Genomic DNA, 19,343 nt, shown 5'->3' with positions numbered 1-19,343 from the left:
ACCAGGACATTTCCTGAAGGACTGCCCAGTAAAACCCCCAAGGAGAACAGTCGGGGCCAAAGAAAATGATGAAGTTAAGGAATCAGAAAACTACCAAGCTCGGCAACCGTAGAGGTCAGTTTGTCGAGTGAGAAGAAAGAGCCACCGACCTCGCACTTTGCAATACCAGTGATCTTAATAAACCACCAACGGTCGTCAAAGATGCATGCCGTAGAAGCGTACATCGACAGCGGAGCAGTTGGCAATTATATTGATCAAGAGCTAGCAGCAGAGATGGGGCTTCCTTTATGTTCCAAGTCAACCAGGGACAAGGTAACTACCGTGGATAGGACAGAAATCGCCTCCAGACCATTAACCCAGTCCACAGCTGGAGTAACCTTGCTGTGCCAGGATGGACATCGGGAGTGTATTTCGTCTGATCTCATTAAGGCACCTCAGTTCTGGTTAATACTAGGGATGCCATGGTTAGTTGCTCACAATCCTTTGATAGACTGGTGGGCATGGAAATTAACCTTCCCCGGCGACTGCTCTCCGGCCTGCTATTATCCAGAGCCGGAACCCGATTTCCGTATCTCAAAGACTCCCAGAACAGCAGTATCTACCCTAGGAGTAACTAATACCTTGCCACATGAATACCACGATTTTCTGGACGTATTCCAAAAGGACCAGGCTAACACATTGCCGCCGCACAGGCCATATGACTGTCAGATTGACCTTGTTCCTGGTGCACAAATCCCGTGCGGCAGGATCTACACTCTCACCAAACCAGAAAACCTTCATTTAAAATCCTATTTAGACCAGTACCTTGCAAACGGATTTATCCACCGATCAAAGTCCCCGGCAGCCAGTAGTTTGTTCTTGGTACCGAAGAAAGAAGGGGACTTGAGAACCTGTATTGATTACCGCGCAATAAACTAGATCACCCTGAAGAACCGCTTCCCCTTGCCACTTATCCCTCAAATGCTGGACCAAGTCAAAGATGCCAGATTTATACCAAATTGGACCTTCGAGGAGCGTACCACCCAGTGCGAGTCAGAAGCATAGATGAGTGGAAAACCGTTTTCCGTACCAAATATGGCTTGTATGAATATCAAGTCATGCCTTTCGGGTTGTGCAACGCTCCAGCAGCGTTTCAATATTTCATGAATGACGTCTTGAGAGAATTGATTGACGTTTGCGCCTTAGTGTACATAGACGACATCTTAGTGTACTCAGCCTCGAAACAAGATCATATCAGGCATGTTCGTTCAGTCCACACCAAGCTCCGTCAACATGGTTTATGTGCAAAGCTTGAAAAATGCTTTTTTTCACGTCACCGAAGTACAGTTTCTTGGTTTCATCCTTACGCCAGGAGGCATCAGAATGAATGTACACAAAGTAGACGCCATTCTAAAATGGCCATCACCAAAGTCTCTGAAAGGGATACAGTGCATGCTGGGCTTTGCGAACTTCTACCGCCGGTTTATCCCAGACTTCTCTCAGGTTGTGCACCCGATCACTGTACTGCTACAAAAAACCAATAAAAGGTTCGCTTGGACCGAAGAAGCGGAAAAAGCTTTTCAGGAACTGAAACAAAGATTTATCTCTGCCCAAATCCTGCGACATCCTCGTCCAGACCTCCCTTATGTCGTGGAAACTGATGCTTCCAGTATGGCAATGGGAGCTGTCCTTTCACAGAGGGAACCAGAAACTGGCCAGCTGCATCCTGTGGCCTTCTGGTCAAAAAAGTTCTCACCTCCAGGGATTAATTACGCCATCACGGACAAAGACCTCCTGGCCATCAAATCCGCTTTCAAAGCGTGGCGACACTATATTCTGGGGGCTAGACACACCATTAAAGTCATCACAGACCACCGAAACCTGCAATATCTCAAAACAGCCAAAGCCCACTCCTCGCGCCAGTTGCGGTGGGCCCTTTTCTTCGCTGAATATGACTATGTAATCACGTTTCGACCAGGGGTGATGCTGAAGCCTTATTTCGTATGGGAATCAATGAAACGGTATATACAACCCCAGACCCGGTACCCATCATACCTGAAGACAAACTCTTGGGTATCATGACAGCCTTAACACAAGCTGAATTACGAAACGAAATTTGATGAGCGATGGACCCTGATGCTTTCCTCGCATGGCAAACTCAAGGAGAACAATATTGCATCAAGGATCAATTGCCCTTCTTTAGAGACCGGCTATATGTACCCAAGAAGGAATTACAACAGCATATTATTTCAGATTATCATGACTCGCTGATCGAAGGACACCCTGGGATCGCCAAAACCTTAGCTAAAGTGAAACAGAACTTTTGGTGGCCTACCTGGGATAAGGACGTCATCCAGTATATTCAGTTTTGCAGTGTCAACACACAAAATAAATCACAAAAACAAAAAACATCGGGTCTCCTACAACCATTGGTTATTCCTCCCGCTCCATGGCACACTCTTTCCTTGACTTCATCATTGATCTGCCTCTCAGTCAAGGGTTTAACACCATTCTTGTAGTTGTGGACTTATTCTCTAAGATGGCACACTTTATTACTCTCAAAGGCCTCCCAGATGCATCCACCTTAGCAAAAGTGTTTCTGGAGGACATTGTTGAGCTACATGGCTTCCCATCAGTTCTGCTCTCTGATCGAGGCAGCCAGGTTGTATCCAACTTTTGGAGAAAATGTGCAATGGCACAGATTGACATCCAGTTATCTACCAGTCACCATCCCCAAACGGACGGCCAAATCGAGAGGACCAATCAGACCTTCGAGCAGTATTTACGGTGCATGTTGCACCATGAATTAAGAGATTGGAAAGACTTACTTTGGATAGCCGAGCATGCATACAACAATTCCGAACATTCTAGCACAGGACAAACACCTTTCTACACCCTGTATGGCAGGCATCCACGTACCTTGGAACTCGACCTTCCAGCCAGCTTGGAAATTCCTGCATTAAAAACTCTCCACACAACCATCACTCAGGCTTTCAGAAAGGCGAAGGAACATCTCATTCATGCTAAGGAAAAGCAAAAGCACTTCACCGACCAACGTCGTAAAAAGGCCCCAGACTATCAAGTGGGAGACAAGGTTTGGTTACCCGCCAAATTTGTACCCATCAAAAAGACCAAGACCTTCCACCCATGATACTTAGGACCTTATACCATTAAGGCAATTATCAACCCGGCAGCCGTCAAATTGGATTTACCACCTAATCTACAAATCCCTCCGGTATTTCATGTGTCCCTCTTAAAACCAATGCAACCCGGTACACGAATTGAGACACCACCAAAACCCATACTCATTGATGGAGAACCTCAATTTGAAGTCAAAGGCATCCTGGACTCTAAATACTCTAGAGCATAGTTATATTATCTCATAGACTGGAAGGGATTTGGACCCCAAAATAGATCCTGGGAGCCCAGTGAGAACATCCACGCACCACCTCTGATCAGGAAGTTTCATCAGAACTTCCCAACTAAACCTGGGCCAGACAGGAGAAACACTGTGGGAGGGGCCATGGGGGGGAGTGCTGTCACGACCCTCAGCCCTGATCCCCACTGGCAAGCCCATTGGCCAGGTGGAATCAGGACTCGGATCTCAAATAAGGCCTGGCATCCACGTCTCAGGCCCTCTTGGGGCCAGTCCTGGCGCCTTGGGCGCCCGGCTCATACACAGTGAAAGACATCTGCTCAGGGAACTACTTTATTTAGGCTTTCATCCAACATGGAGGCATCCACATAGCTTGATTCCTAAGAACCAAGCTATGCAGTATAGTGTTTTGGGTGTGGTAGCCTAGGGACTACTTTACCTGGACTACTTTGCAGAGGCTATTTAAACCATACCCGAACAAGACAACACGCTGAGCGTTACTTTACAGCTAGCAACGTGACGCTCACCGTGTCCAGCTTACACACGAGCCTGGGAAATCAGAACCTGCAGAAAGACAAAAGAACATCGTTAGCAGCAGCATCTTACCTGCGATCTCCATCCTTCACTGCTGGCAGCTCCTGGGTAGCTCTGTTGGATCTGCGCTCTGCCCGGACCAAAGGACCTGAAAAAGGAAGAAAAGACATCATTAAAGGAGGTATTAGAGACATTTCAACCACGAATTGCTTAAAAGACTTACCTGGCTGATCTCCTTTCGGCCGGCATCGCTCCGGGAATCCACACGCGCTGGGAGCACACCGCGACCTACGAAAAAGGGAGAAAACACAGGTCAGCGAAGACAAGACATTGCAGCGCTGCGCAAAGCACTTACTGCATCATAGCACTTATTGTGCGCCATCATTTACCGGCGAGGCCCAGCTTAGCCAGTTCACCATCTAAGGGAGATAAAAGAGACATTATCAAACAGAGAAAGGCATGCAAGAATAACAACTCAATAAACAGCAATAAGACCTACCTGAAAGACATTACTTGGGCCTCTACTGTTAAATGTATTTTATGCACTTACTCTGCCTGTGCAGACTTTTATCGTCTCAGATATTCAAGGGCTCTGAGCGACTGTTGTATTTTCCCTGTGTTCCCACCCTCTCTGAGCGCTTTGAAACATTTGCCTGTGTATACGGTCTTTATAAATAAACAATACCATACCATACAAAGTAAAATGGAGGTGAGGTTCAGTATATGGAGGACCTTGTATCCCTAAACCCAGCACCTTTCATGACCCTGACTTCCCCCAAACACCACTTGCCTTGAATATAGTCTATCTGTTTCCCTTGTCTCCCTCCTTGTATGGTGGCGCCTCAATGCACTTGGAAAAACTTCAGAATCGTCATCAGACCTATTATCTGTTATCTACACTGTTAATTGGATTTATGCACTTGTTCCATGCAGCTACTCTGCCTAGCACAGACTTGTATTGTTCAGAAACTCTGGGGCTCTGAATCACTGTTGTTTTTTCCACTTGTTCCCTCCCTCCTTGAGCGCTTTGAAACACTTTGCTTTGAGTATAGGCGCTTTACAAATAAACTATACCATACCATACCAATACCACTAGCTGATTCTCATGATTCATATATGTAATGTCACAGGACTGATAAATGGCTTCACCAGGCATGCACAAAAAATGGGTAAACCACAACAATAGTGGTAGAAGCACAGTGGTGTGATAGACCCAACACCACCACCACCATAATCATACACCCAAACCCACCTAAAGGAATCTGGAAGCACAACCCATGCGCCTCCTTTGGCGATTATTTGGAGCATAGACTGTTGCTACTGCTCAACTGTAAAAGTGATGAGAGGGAATAATGTTCAATGCAATTTGGCATAGGCAGACCAGACATGTATCAGGCTTGCAGTGGCCAAATGATGGGACTTTTGAATTAGAACATATAGAACACATAGAATCGGTATTGTTACGCAAGAAAGCACGCCCAGCGGCACTTGATGTAGTGAGAGACTGGAGGGAGGAAGCTAATGTCCGTCTGAAGAGTAGGAAGAAACATGCACGTAGACACAAATCCAAACACAGAGAAAGCGCTAGAACTTGATGAGCTCAAAGTGACAGAGGATCTTAGAAGAATAGACAGGGATTTTCAAGTAGGCGTACAAAATATATATCCACAACAAGATTTGCATACATTAGATGAACTAATAAACAAAAGAAATGAACATCCTCAAAGTCGTATTGACCCTATTGCACCTCTACCCATTGCTCCTCCACCTCAGTTGCCACCTCCAACTCCTGTTATTCCATCTGCACCATTTCCTCCACTGCTGACAGAGCGAGAGTTAGTAGCTGCCACAGGAGGCAGTTCTATAGAGGCGGGGCCTGCGCTAAAAGGAAGCACTTGAGTAACTCGTAGTACGGTTAGCAAAGAGAGGAAAGAGCAGCTGAAAGACTGGGCAGAAAAGTTTATTGAAGGTAACGATGAGGGATCCGTGCAGAGTTCCATGTATGACTACAAGAAGCTTGGCGAACAACAGGTATTGTTAGAATGCATGGGGGTATATTTTGTGGAGAAATGGAAAAAAGTAACTGGTACTTTGGCACCACAGGAGTTGCAGGATTTAAATGTCTTTTCTCAGTTGCGGGATAAGGCGTCGGAAGTGCAAGACATATAGGCCGGCTATTTGTGTTTAAATATGAGCTTGATCAATTTAATGAAGAAATGAAAAAAGGGAAACAGCAAGTAGCGCCATATGTCCAGCAATGATTCCTGCCGCCATTAAAACCTATTAGTGAAGAGATGAAAATTTGTATGCGAGAGGCGCTTAGATGGATTACGGATGTTACCATTTACCCAATAGACGTGCATGATACGTTTAGTGAATATACACTAGAGATGCAGAGAAAGGTATTGCAGGTAATGGTTGAGTATTTGCAAGATGGGTGCTTGAAAAAGAAAGTATGTTGCCCCCCTGATTTGATGACGATATATAAGAGAGCATTCTCACCTGAAACAGGACTGGCTGCCCTTTCTCTTGATTTAGCTTTATTACTTAGCAGGCAAACTGATGAAGAAACACGCAGTTCACAATTGCCAAAGTGCCCCCCACGTTTGTCCCGAAAGTAGAGATTGCTGCAGCTGGAGGAAATCCAGCGCGGGTAATAGAAGCTCATTATACCGTGCAGTTTGACATGTCCCTTTCTCTAGACAAGAGGTAAATAATATTAAGCAGATGATCCCTGATCTTAGAAAAAACCTGGCGGGATTCTATAAGGAAATTGAGTCTGTCTTGAATTGATCTGTTTTCAGGATGAATGATATTGATCTATTATTCCCCATGATTCTCCCTGTAGACATATGGAAACAGGTTAGAAATGTAGATGATGGAAATATTTTGGGTGACACATGGCAAAATTAAATTAGAATTGATGCAGACAGAAAAGCTGTTGAGAAGCCGCATACTTGCCAACCCTACCGATTTAGGCGGTAGGATACCGCTTTTTAAGCAGTCCTACCGCCTACCGATTTTTTGACATGAAATACCGATTTTTTTTTTTGTAAAAAAAAAAAGAAAAAAAAAAAAAAATTTTTTTACATTTTTTTTTTTTTGACCACGCCAGCTCGGGGAGTCTTTCAAGGGCTCCCCCGAGCTGGCGCACCGGGAGAATGCCCGGCATGCAGGCTTTTAATGTCAAAGGCACCCACGGCGGTGGGCTAAAAGCGCCCTTCCGCCGCGGGTGCCTTTGACAAAAGGCGCCATTAGCCCCCCACCACGCCAAATCGGGGAGTCTTTCAAGGACTTCCCCGAGCTGGCGTAGCGGGAGAAGGCGCAGCATGCAGGCTTTTAATGTCAAAGGCACCCACGGCGGTGGGCTAAAAGCGCCCTTCCGCCGCGGGTGCCTTTGGCAAAAGGCGCCATTAGCCCCCCACCACGCCAACTCGGGGAGTCTTTCAAGGACTTCCCCGAGCTGGTGTAGCGGGAGAAGGCGCGGCATGCAGGCTGTTAACGTCAAAGGCACCCACGGCGGTGGGCTAAAAGCACCCTTCCGCCGCGGGTGCCTTTGGCAAAAGGCGCCATTAGCCCCCCACCACGCCAACTCGGGGAGTTTTTCAAGGACTTCCCCGAGCTGGCGTAGCGGGAGAAGGCGCAGCATGCAGGCTTTTAATGTCAAAGGCACCCACGGCGGTGGGCTAAAAGCGCCCCTCCACCGCGGGTGCCTTTTGGTCAAAGGAGCCATTAGCCCCCCACCACGCCAGCTCGGGGGAGTCTTTCAAGGACTTCCCCGAGCTGGCGTAGCGGGAGAAGGCGCAGCATGCAGGCTTTTAATGTCAAAGGCACCCACGGCGGTGGGCTAAAAGCGCCCCTCCACCGCGGGTGCCTTTTGGCAAAAGGCGCCATTAGCCCCCCACCACGCCAACTCGGGGAGTTTTTCAAGGACTTCCCCGAGCTGGCGTAGCGGGAGAAGGCGCAGCATGCAGGCTTTTAATGTCAAAGGCACCCACGGCGGTGGGCTAAAAGCGCCCCTCCACCGCGGGTGCCTTTTGGTCAAAGGCGCCATTAGCCCCCCACCACGCCAGCTCGGGGGAGTCTTTCAAGGACTTCCCCGAGCTGGCGTAGCGGGAGAAGGCGCAGCATGCAGGCTTTTAATGTCAAAGGCACCCACGGCGGTGGGCTAAAAGCGCCCCTCCACCGCGGGTGCCTTTTGGTCAAAGGCGCCATTAGCCCCCCACCACGCAGGCTCGGGGGATTCTTTCAAGGACTTCCCCGAGCTGGCGTAGCGGGAGAAGGCGCAGCATGCAGGCCTTTGATGTAAAAGGCGTCCACGGCGGTGGGCTAAAGGCGCCCCTCCGCCGCGAGTGCCTTTCACAAAAGGCGCCATTAGCCCCCCCACCACGTCAACTCTGGTGAGTCTTTCAAGGGCTCCCCCGAGCTGGCGTGATGGCAGAAGGCGTGGCAGGCGCCTCATTGTCATTGAATGCACCCGCGGCGGCGGGCTCATTCAATGACAATGGGCTGCTGACGCGCCCTATTCCTATCATTACCTCCTCGACTGACTATTTTTGAAACTTTAAGATTCCTACAGATTTTTGGTCACAGAATGTTGGCATGTATGAAGCCGTCGCTGGTCATGTTGGCCTTACCAGCGCGAATGGTACAGAAATTGAAAATGTTGGTACCTGAGAAAAGAATTGTTTGGGATAAATTAACGGCTTGCATACAGAGTAAAGATGAAGCTGCGACAGATTATTTTAATCGATTTGAGGAATTATTTGCAGACTTCAGTGGCCAAGATTTGAGTACTGAACCCGGGAAGAGGTTGTTTGTTGATAAGTGCGTGTGAGGGTTATTACTGAAAATTCAAAATTTAATAATGACATCTGAAAGTGCATGGCAAGCAAAATCACAGAGTGAAGTATTATTACAAATGGTGGCCCAATATTATCAGAATAGGATAAATACAGAAAAGGAGAAAGAAATAAGGGACAGCGGGAATTTAAAAACAAGGGTATTAATGCAGCAAGTAGCAAACAATAACAGAGGTTGCGGGAACTCACAAACAAGAGCTAACTTTTCCAATATGCATGGTGGTCCAATTGGACTTAATCAATGTGCCTATTGTAGACAAGAAGGACATTGGCGAGCACATTGCCTGCAGATACAGAATTTGAATGGGATTTGCCCAAGAAGGCAGAATAGCGGTCGCATGGGAACACAAGGACAGAATAGGAACTTAAGAGCGCTACAAAATCAGAACTACCAGGGGAATCAAAATCAGAAACAAAACCAATGGTGTTGGTTGTTTGAAGGTAGAGCCAGTAAAGATTGTTCTGAAAAAAGGAATTACACTACCACGCATTCCACAATATAAGATTGCAGCGGAAGGGGAAAAAGCATTGAAATGCATCATTTCCGATTTGATTAAAAGAAATGTAATTGAAGAGATTACAGGCAGCACTTGCAATAGTCCAATTGTTCCGGTATAGAAGAAAGGAGGTAATGATATACCGTATTGTTTCATAATTGATTTACGTGGATTGAATAAAGTTGTTGATCCCCAATTTCCATTAGTCCAGGATGTGACTACAATTTTGACTATGATTCCAGCATCAGCATCATATTTTAGTGTTGTAGATTTGAAAAATGCATTTTTCAGCATTCCAGTACATCCAGATAGCAGATATTTGTTTGCTTTTACTCTAGGAGGACGTTAATTTACATTACACAGAGTTACACTGAAAACCTGAATATTTACAGTAGAGCATTGAAAGAACAACTAGAAATGCTAGAGCTACCAGCAGGATGTGTATTATTGCTGTACATTGATGACTTAATGATTGCAGTAGATACAGAAGAAATTTGTAAAGAGAGTACAGTTACATTATTGACACATTTAGCTGCAGATGGGCACAGAGCTTCATTAAAAAATGTCCAGTATTGTTGAAAGGAAGTGGCCTACTTAGGCTACCTCCTTTCGAAGGAGGGAAGAAGACTGACACCAGAAAGAATAGAAAGTATCTCTGATATGCCTATTCCAAAAATGCAGAAGGACGTCAGAGCCATAATTGGCATGGCTTCAAATTGTAGGCAGTGGATCGCGAACTTCGCCATGATTGTGAAACTATTGGTGGCATTGACAAAGAAGGATGTCACTCTGCCCTTGCCATGGAACATGGAATGTCAAGAAGCATTTGACCTGCTCAAAGCTGCATTGTGTTCAGCTCTAGTTTTGGGCACACCAAATTACGACAAGAATTTTAAGTTATTTGTGCATGAAAACAATGGTTGTGCTTTGGCTGTCCTGATGCAGGAACAATGAGGGAGAAATAGACCATGCGCTTTGCCGCACGTTTTTCGACCTGTTTCTGCGGCTGCCACGTCAGTAAAACAAACCGAGGGGATGGTTTTGGGTCACGCTTTAACCATCATAGTGCCTCACGCAGTAGACGTTCTATTAAACAGAACGCAGATGCAACACCTTACATCAGCCAGGCTGACGAGCTAAGAAAAAGTGCTTCTTGCAGCGCATATTCAAATTAAGAGGTGTTGCGCTTTGAATCCGACTGAGTTAATGCCTCCTCCTAATGAAGGAATGTGTGAGAAAGAATTCCCCCATGATTGTTTAAGGGTTACTGAACAAGAGACACATGGAAGAATTGATCTGACGGATACCCCACAGAAAGAGCCAGATGGAGAACTGTTTTGTGACGGTTCTTGTTTTAAATTACCTGATGGTACATCAACTGCTGCATATGCCATCACAACAGTAAAGACTATTGTAGAAAGCAAAAGGATCCCATACAATTGAGCACAGGCTGCAGAAATAATAGCATTAACCAGAGGATGTGAAATTTATGAAAACATAAATGTAAACATATATACAGACAGTCAGTACACATTTGGGGATCAACAGGGGTCACACCTATGACCCCTTGGATCTCCCCTGCTACCCTTGTGGTCTCCCTGGCTACCCCATAAAAAATAAAATAAACTAATAAAAACATATATATATATATATATATATATATATATATATATATATATATATGTATATTTTTTTGTTTAAATTGAAGTCCCTTGGCTGTGGCAAGTGCCATGTGGCTCTTTATTTCTGGAGTGACTGGCTTTCTTGTTCAGGCCTCCTAAAAAAAACCTGGGAGTGCCAGAAGTGTAACACTTTGAGCAGTGAACCTAAATAAGAAAGAATAAGAATAACAAATATTTTGTCTTATTGGAATTCTATACAATAATTGCAGGACTCATTAAAGGTTTAGTTCAGCCACACTTCAGGGGGTGAGATTTGGTCTGTACTTAAACACCTCAAATTCACAATGCAGACAAAAACTTCCAAAATGCATTTACAGTAGCATCTATTTTGGACTACGTATTTTGCTTTTCGCAAGGTGCAGTTCTAGCATGTTTTTTTTATGCAGTTGTCTCTGTTACGATCATCACAAGACATTGCATCTCAGTGTCCTCTGTCACTTGACAAAATCCTTGTGCCTAAAAGCTTGTCTATGGTTGAAAAATCTTTGACCATAGCACATAAAGTGACCCTTGATTTCATTGTGCCACAATTAATGCTTTGTTGTAATATGTCTATCTTTCCTATCTCCATGGCATGCTATTGAGGATGTTTGTTTGCATGTTTGAGGTAAAGAGTGCCTAGAGTATGTGATGCCGTGTGAGTGTGCTGCTCTACATTCTTTAATACATTGTTATGGACCCTCCCAATGGTATGTATTTTGCCAACCTCTGAAGCCTGAAAAGTAGATCCAGGTTGCAGGTTTGAATCCCGGCAAGGGCAACTCTGACTTTCCTTCTTCTGAGGTTGATAAATGAGTACCAACACAGGTTGGGTAATAATGTATGTATATTTGTTCTATATAAAGCGCAAGTGCTATATAATAACACAACATTATCATTTGGCTTTGGACGTCTGCTTGCATTCACAGTAATTTGGTAATATTGGCCTATACACACTGATATTAACGATACATATGGTGATCCATTCTTGTATGAAATGTATGTCACATTACAGTGATTTCATAACATATGTTACATAGGGTGAAAGGTCGTGAAAAGGTGATGTTCTGTTGTTTCTCGGGTTGGTGTCAAATGACATAACTTCCTGTGATGTCATCAGAGTTCAAGGGTCATGTGATTTCACCTCCTTTACCCCTGGCATTTTGGTGAAATGACATCTCTGCCCCTGCAACAAATGAAAACGTCCTGCATCACCAAACAGCGAATGCCATGTGCAACCCATTAGTGATGGAGGCAGAGAACAGGGCCCAAAGAGATTTAGGAACAGCGTTGCGAAGTACTGAAGCAGAGTTGTCACAAGTAAAGTTAGAAAGGGAAGATTGGTCTCTATTGTTTTTGGGTGGTCAATTAATAGTATGGAGGTGGTGAAGCGAAAACGAGTGGGAACAAATTTACCAGCTAAGCAGGTGGGAATACAGTTTCCATTGTTACCTAAAGTTCCCGGTAGGTCCATGGACGTCATTTCACCAAAATGCCTGGAGTAGCGGAAGTGGCATCACAATGCCACGCCACGCGTGTGACAACACAGGAAGTGATGCCATTTGACCCTGCCCCGTGTGACATCACAGGAAGTCATTTGACCCCACCCCATGTGACATCACAACAAGTGGCATTATAAAGCATTATCCATCAGTACACTAAGAAAAATATGGTTACGTTATCACTGTATTGTGACTTTTCATACAAGAATGGATCATCATATGTAGCAGTGTGTCAAGGCCCATGTTGCCATGGGAAGTGTATGAACCCAAATCCCCTTTTTATGTGGATCTGCCCTGTTATTTCAACAGGACTACATAGCAAAATCACATTCTGGGGGACAGGGGCGGATAGGCAGGTATAGGGATAGTCAATGGCATCCACAGTCTTCAATGATTTTGGCACTTACCCCATTTTCTTCTGATTCTACAAGTTACCTTCAGTGTTGTGTTTACTGTTTGCAGTTGTTTCATGGACTTAATTACTCCTGCACAAAACAGCCAGACAGCTCCGATTTTAATCTCCTTCAGAACCTAGAGCTAAGTTTAAAATTGGTTTGATTAGCGCCTTAGCAAATACTGCTACCTGATGATCTTCCTCTATCTCTTCAAAGTGCTTGCATGACTCAAGAGGAACAAAACATTTCAAGTTTTGTTTCTATACATTACTAGTATCGCGCTAAAACACAATGGCCATCTATTTTGTGGTGTCATATAGTGCCCAGCAAGCCACCTTGCAACCCGTGCAGCAGACAGTAGAGTGTCTATCCTAATTGCATAACTATGTAACGTTTGCTCTGACAGCCTTCAAGCATCCTGGCCCTGTACATAAGTAACAGGTGTTTCTTTTGGGTTATTCAATGCAGTCTAGTGATACATGCATGCATGCACCCTCCCAAAACTCAACCACTCACTCCCTCAGTCCCCAATCCATTCACACGCTCAGGAATCACCTTCTCACTCCTTCACTGATGAAACCATCCAGTATTCCCCCTCTCAGATCCTCTCCCACCACTCCATGTATCCATCTATCACACCGTTTCCCACTCAGCCTCTTGGCCATCCACCCTCATCAACCCACACATCTCTCCCACAGTTACCAATCCATTCATCCAGCAAACACACCCTGCGCTTACCAAATCTCCCACCTCTCCCGCCCTCACCAATCCAGCCAACTTTCACTCTCTTCCTCCCTCTTACCAGTCAATCAATCCAAAAGCATGCATATTTCCTCTCACATACTCACCCATTAAACACAGATCTACTCACTCAGCAGTCAATACTTCCAACACTCACCCTCTCACTCTCCCAACTCACCAATCCATACAAAAAGCTCTCAAACCTACCATATATAACAGTTTTGCACTGTAGCACTCAAGTGTGTGTGGGTGTTTGCTAGAAGGGGCTGGGGGGTACACACCCTGCTCAGAAGCATGGCAGTGTGGAAGAGGATCTAGAAGCAATGGTATCAGCGAGTGCAATTGTTCACAGCGACCCTCGGGCCAGAAGCACCTATAGCGGATCCCCAGGTTCCCACAAGGTGACAAGACGTCAAGGGTTTGCCAGACCTATCTGTCCCGGAATAGGTGCTCCGTCCCCCCTTCTCAAGATTATTTTTCCATTGGAAAACTGTGGTGCCGGTTTTTGGTAGTTGGTCTTCATAACTGGCAGGCGGGAATGCACAATGTTCCAAAGAAGAAACGCAGCATTTTGCAACGTAAGATAGTGAGATCCAACCGCTACTGACTACCGTGTCTGGACTGGCACTGTCTAAAGTTAGTGCTGCTACTTTTATGTTAGTTGCCCTGGCCCGGTTTGTTATTTTTTAAATCTAAATTTTCTATAGGAGCTTGGCTGCTGCGGTTTGGTCTAACATGGCGACATAGTTAGATTGGTTATCAATAATTATCAAGATGAGTCCGTTCAGTGTAGATGGTTGCGTCCCACCGGGTTTTGGGTTTGGCCAAGAACAAACCCACTAAGTCATATAGGTAAAGGTTGAGTAACCCGGAATGAGACTGCACCCAATTGTGCAAGGGTATGATTTATTTAACAAAATGCCCTTTTACAATGACACGTGTTTCGGTCTCCCATGAGACCTTTTTCAAATCAGGTCCAATGTACTATCATGGCACCAAGTATTATAACACGAATTAGAGGAATAAACATGTATGCGTTACAGTCAATTTAAATCCAAATTCAAACATTCATTTAGAATTTTTTTTTATAATAATAAAAGAAAATAAAAGCCAGACAATAATTGCGATGGGGAAAGGGGAAGGAGTGAGGAGGAAGCAAGAATAATGTAAAACAACTCGTTAGGTTTTTTCCTTATCAACGTGATAATCAACTTGCTTGAATTGGACCTTGTTATGAGTTATGGACATTTATTCATTTTTACCTTAGAATCTTCTAGTGCCCCTGCCAAGTTTGGCAAGACGTTGTCCACAATAATCGGGTCAGATCCCTGAAATTAGGAAAGAATATCCGTTTTTATATAGTTGAGTGAGATGGTGAAAAGTACGTGATTTAGTTGCATCATTGTGGTCCCTTGTTCGCCTTTGCGAGATAGGTGTTTAAATTTAACAGATATATCCATGCCGTCCGTTTAGTATTTGTTATATTAACTTAACTGTATTGAGTTTCAAGAGATCGGGCGCAAGACTATATGTAATTACCTTCAAAGGTTTAAGAAGTTGTCAAATATGTTCGCATTTGAAAGCGTTGTTTTAGCTATTTTGATCGCGTAATGATATGTCTATATTCGGGCTACAACGATCAATGAAAACGCACGTAGTGTTATACACAACGATCAGTGAAAGCGCATGTAGTATTTCATACTGAGTGCACAGTTCGTGAGTTGGCAGACGGTCTCTTACCGTCTGAAAATGGTGCGCGTTCAATCGCGTGCTGCAAGATATCGCGAGGGGGCGCCATTAGGCGTCCTCTCTGTGTATATCTGTGTTCTTAGCGTAACCAAGGTAACATGCCTCCTTGCCAGTCCCTTCTCTATTTCTTGTTCATAGTCTGTTAATTAGTATATTGCGTGGCGGCCATATTGTAGTGTACTCAGTTGCCGAAAAACTGATTGAAACGAGCAGCTACGGTGTTACAGTATTAGTTAATTACTATTTCAAAGTTATTCTATATGTATTCTTAATTCAAAATGGAGATACCCTGCCACTTTACATTTGGGTGAGCAGATCTGTGTTTAATGGGTGAGTATGTGAGAGGAAATATGCATGCTTTTGGATTGATTGTCTGGTAAGAGGGAGGAAGAGAGTGAACGTTGGCTGGATTGGTGAGGGCGGGAGAGGTGGGGCATGGTCACAGCTACCAAGCAAGGTCCTGCGTTTGCCTGGTGCGTCCGTGTTGCCTCCCCTCACAGTAGAACTTGTGGTTCATTGGTTCATCCTCGTGGCTGCACGCATGCCGATGAGCGAGCTCCTGGGCTGCTAAAACGCGGTAAGAGCCGAGTGATTGAGCAGGTCGTGGTGAGAGTGTGCTCAGTGCTGGGTGGGGACGGTGGTGGGTCCTCCTTGTTGTGTGTGCTGGACATGGGCCGCTCCACCAGCCTGCAGGGCCGCAGCACCGGATGCCCAGGCAGGACTCCTTGCCAGGCCCGATCAGCTGTGACTGCTGCACCACAACGATTGTGTGGGTCGGGTTAGGCAATGTAATCCCTGGATTAATTGTTGTTATCCTTATGAGAAGGCAGCAGGTAAAGAGACTCGGGTCCGTGCCTGTTTCTCTAACTCCATTTGCAATGCCCCCTCTCAGTGTAGGACGCAGGTCGGGGGTGAGTGTGCTCACACTGTGCTGGGTGGGTATTATTCTCTGAACGTTCGCATGTTTACACCACTTGCACGTCCATTCTCGCACAAAAAGCCTTTGCCTTTGAATGTGGCTATCCTTCTCACATGTATCTCTTTCACACCTGGATATCATTTTAACAACCCTTCTCGCAAAGGGCGTAACTTTAGGCAGCACAGAAAACCATCTCCCTGATCTTTGAGAGGGATTGCAAAACGACCCCCTCTTGCCTCCACCAATATTTACATGCCTTAACTTGCATGTTGAAAGTTAAATCATGATGCGGTGACGGTCGTGTCTCCTGCTCCCAGCAGCATGACTCTCCCGAGCACGGAGAGGCGGGCGTAACAAACAAAATTTGTGCTTGGCTCGGGATGGGTGAGCGCTTCTATTTATTTTCATTTGGTACAGTTCATACAAGGGTTAAATTGGCAAATGCTGTCATCAATGACCGCTGAAGAGGCAGTCACTGACAGCCCTCACAGTCTTTTGGCCTTTTTCAGATTTGGACAATAAAAAGTATCGATCCCACCTGCAAGGCTAAAAATCTCGGGGTCATCGTCGACTCTACACTCTCCTTATCTCCTCACATCTCTGACATCTCTAAGAAGTCACACTACCAGCTGCACCTCCTCAAATGTATTCTTTCATTCCTCTCCTTCCCCCAGAAGCTCACTGTCTCCAGAGGTCTGGTTCTCTCTGGGCTGGACTATTGCAACAGCCTCTTTCTAAATCTGCCTGCTTCTACTCTCCACCCTCTGCAATTTACCCAGAACAGAACTGCGAGAATTGTCCTTGGCCTCAAGCCCAGGGATCGTATCTCTCCAGGACTGAAATCTCTACAATGGCTCCCAGTGGCTGCGAGGATTAGGTTTAAAACCCTCTGCATCGTCCACAAAGCCTTCTGGGGCCTGGGGCCTCAGTACCTTCAACTCTCTCTTCCTAAATACCTTCCTCTTCGAGCTCTTTGCTCATCTGCCTTCAATTCCCTCAGGGTCAGTGGCTTCTCCAAGCAACGAGTTGGTGGTAGATCTCTCTCTTTGGCTGGGTCCTCCCTCTGGAACAGCCTCCCTGCCTCCCTGAAACTTGAGGAGAATCATCTTCGGTTCCGTAAACACCTCAAATCATTTCTCTTTGCGTCCGCTTTTTCTCCTCCTCTCACTTGCCGATTTCCTGGCTGACACTGAAACTGCACTGGTTACCTGGCCACCCTCTGATCTCGGGCCCAGGTCCACTCCCCCACCAGTCGCACTCCTGCACTGCCTTCCTGGCAACCCCTGCACTTGGTGAGTGTTTTCTGTATCCCTACGGTCCCTCTTCCAGCACTTGACACCAGAAGTCTGCACTTACCCTTTCACTTGTCACCTGCTGCCCGTACCTTTACTTATTGTTTATTTATTGTCTTATCCCATGTACTGCACTGTCCTCTCTCCCTACCCCCCGCACTTCTCCTCCTTCCTCTTCCCATGCACTTGCGCGATCTGAATCACACCTGGCCTAGTAGGATCGCTGTCTGTCTTCCCCCTCCCTTGTCTGTCGCGCCTTGAAACACTTGTGTATAGGTGCGTTATAAATGCCATATCATATAATATCATGCTTAATTCCCATTTGTTTTCATATTCTTTGTATCATTCGTTTCTTAAATTAACATTTATTTTTTATTTCCACATTTCCCCCTTTTCTTTCATGGTCCTAAAAGCACAATATAATCACCGCCCTGAGAAACGCTCATGCTCAGCGTTTTGCACTTTCAATGCATCACATTAGCCTTGCCTTCAAGGACTCCAACACATTCCGAATGCAAACAAGAACATCAGGGTGCATGGGTTTGGGGACGGTTGCCGGTGGGTCCTCCTCCTGTTTGCTGCTCATGGCTCACATAACTAACGGCACCAGGAGAACTTTAATTGCCTCATAGAGACATTGGGCCTCAATACGTGGTAGGAAGTAGCCATGGTGCTATTAGCACCATGGCTACCCCCTTACCGTGTACCGTGTCCAGGTTCTCAGAATGGGTACTTACCGGGTCATTCCAACCTTGGAGGACCTGGTAAGTCCCCATTCTGAGAACCATTCCCCATTCCCATTTGAGCCCCTATAGGGCTCAATGGGAATGGGGAAGTAGCTAATAACAGTACCGCAATTTGCGGTACTGTTATTAGCTATGAAGTCCCTTAGCAGGTCACGTCCTTAACACCTGGTCAGACCAGGCGTTAAGTAAGGGACCCGCTAAGGGACCTCGGAATATGGAGGTAAGGGATTACCGGCTCCCTCACCCTTACCTGTGCGGTAATCCCTTACCTCCTACCTCGTAATGAGGCCCATTGCCTTTAATTATTAGAAGCAGCAGAGAAGGCGTCCAGTCTGTGTGCTATTAAAAGAGATGTTGGCTTTATGTATTTACTATTTGGGAGTAACCCATAATCCTATTCCAAAAGGATGGACAGGTAGGGTGACTAGATTTAAAAAATATAGGTAAAGGTTGAGTAACCCGGAATGAGACTGCGCCCAATTGTGCAAGGGTATGATTTATTTAACAAAATGAGCTTTTACAATGACACGTGTTGCGGTCTCCCATGAGACCTTTTTCAAATCATGGCCAATGTACTATCATGACACCAAGTATTATAACACGAATTATAGAAATAAACATGTATGCGTTACAGTCAATTTAAATCCAAATTCAAACATTCATTTAGAAAAAAATGTATAATAATAAAAGAAAATAAAAGCCAGACAATAATTGGGATGGGGAAAGGGGAAGGAGTGAGGAGGAAGCAAGAATAATGTAAAACAACTCGTTAGATTTTTTCCTTATCAACGTGATAATCAACTTGCTTGAATTAGACCTTGTTATGAGTTATGGACATTTATTAATTTTTACCTTAGAATCTTCTAGTGCCCCTACCAAGTTTGGCAAGACGTTCTCCACAATAATCGGGTTAGATCCCTGAAATTAGGAAAGAATATCCGTTTTTATATAGTTGAGTGAGATAGTGAAAAGTACGTGATTTAGTTGCATCATTGTGGTCCCTTGTTCGCCTTTGCGAGATAGGTGTTTAAATTTAACAGATATATCCATGCCGTCCGTTTAGTATTTGTTATATTAACTTACCTGTATT

This window comes from Ambystoma mexicanum, chromosome 3q (assembly GCF_040938575.1).
Source record: "Ambystoma mexicanum isolate Mex_15411 chromosome 3q, UKY_AmexF1_1, whole genome shotgun sequence".
Taxonomy (NCBI): Eukaryota; Metazoa; Chordata; class Amphibia; order Caudata; family Ambystomatidae; genus Ambystoma; species Ambystoma mexicanum.
The sequence above is the reverse complement of the archived record's forward strand: the minus strand, read 5'-3'. Positions refer to the sequence as shown.